The following is a 1,741-nucleotide window of genomic DNA, read 5'->3' as shown; positions in this document are numbered from 1 at the left end:
AGTACTTCCCTTATATGTTATTTATATTCCTCTTCCCACGTGGAGTATATTAGAACATCGTCTAGGTATACCATTATATATTCGCTAATACATCCCCTTAGAACCGTGTTAATGCGTCGTTAGAAGACCGTGGGGGCGTTAGTTAAACTAAATGGTATAACCTAGTATTTATAGAGTCCTCCTTTAACCCTAAATGCTATTTTCTATTCTTTTCCTTCCTTTATCCGAATCTGGTGGTATGCATTCTTAACGTCCAGGTAGGTAAAGATTTTAGCACTACGTAGTTAGTCCTATAAGTCCTAAATTAAGGGTAATGGATAGTAATCCTTAATAGTCATATCATTCATTTTCTAGAAGTTAATGTAGAAGTGGGGTTCTAGGTCACCCTTCTTCTCCATAAATATTACTCTATGAGCTGTAGGCGAGCTTAAAATCCAAATATACTTTCTTCTAATGTTAGTATCCACATATTTATTAATAATTTATTATTCTACTTAGGTAACCTTATAAGTAGGTCCCTATATAAGTTGTTTTCTAGGCATTAGTAGTATTTCATAGTCCTATTCCGTATATTCCGGGAGGTATCCTTCTGGTTCGTTGAAGATATCTTTATATTTCTAGTATTAGGAAGGAATCTTACTTACTAGTGGTTCTTCCTTACTCACTATAAGGCGGTAAGGGTACCAGACCTATTAGGTTTCCTAGTTAATAATAGGTTTAACCTATCGTAACTATGGCATTCCCAAGATAACATCTTAGTAGTCATCCATTTGGACGAGATCTATGGAGAAGTTGTTAATTACTAATCCTTCTAATTAGAACGGGCTTGGTTTCGTCTTAAAATGGACTTATTCCTTAAAGGGTAATCTCTTAATATTATATAGGGTTCGCTTATCTTCTTTATTTATATAGTGAAGACCGTTATCCTCCATAAACTTCTTTAATATAAAGTTCCTTATGGCTCTACTATTAATCATTACGTGTACGGGTCGTCCTTGGTATTCCCCCTAGATAATTAAGTAGGGTCCTTTCATTCCCTAAAGGGCCTCTTTGCCCTTAGGCCAGTACTTTATATAGACCTTTTTTACCACATGCTTTAGGTATCTATTTTCTAGGCACTCGTACCATAGGCGTCCCATAATACATTCTAGTGGGAGTAGTGGCCTGGGTACTAGAATTAGGTAACCTCTATATTTCCTATTAGGATGCCAACCATGCACTTCTTCTTATAGAATAATATCCGTGTAGGGGTTATATTAAATCTAGAAGGGTAGCTAGTCCTAAAGGGTTAGGGTTGGTTCTCGGGCAAGACAACTGAGGGAAGGGAAGGGGTTTTGTCAAGATAATAGTATTAGAGGAGGATAAAACAAGTCAATAATATAGCCTAAGTATAATCCAAACAATAGATTAATAAATAGGTTAAATACGAGTATGAGGGTTTATACCCACATTCCTATATACTAAGCCTAATCAGTTACTTAGTTAAACTAATCATAGTAATTAAGTCGTGCTTAGTGATTAGTATACAAGTTACTTAGTATAATTAGTAGGCTTGGCGTACTAATCACTCTAATTAAGTTACGTAACCACGGTCATACCTATGTCCTAGTTACTTTACCTAATTATATGTGTGGTCTGGATAACTATTTATCTCGGATCCTAACATCACCCCCTCTCTTCCTCAGATCTACCCTTAGATTAGGTGACCTAGTCTTGTGCCTAGATATAACTAGAGTGGGCC

The sequence above is a fragment of the Paraphaeosphaeria sporulosa genome (genome assembly GCF_001642045.1).
Source record: "Paraphaeosphaeria sporulosa strain AP3s5-JAC2a unplaced genomic scaffold CC84scaffold_4, whole genome shotgun sequence".
NCBI classification, from domain to species: domain Eukaryota; kingdom Fungi; phylum Ascomycota; class Dothideomycetes; order Pleosporales; family Didymosphaeriaceae; genus Paraphaeosphaeria; species Paraphaeosphaeria sporulosa.
This window is presented reverse-complemented; position numbering follows the sequence as displayed.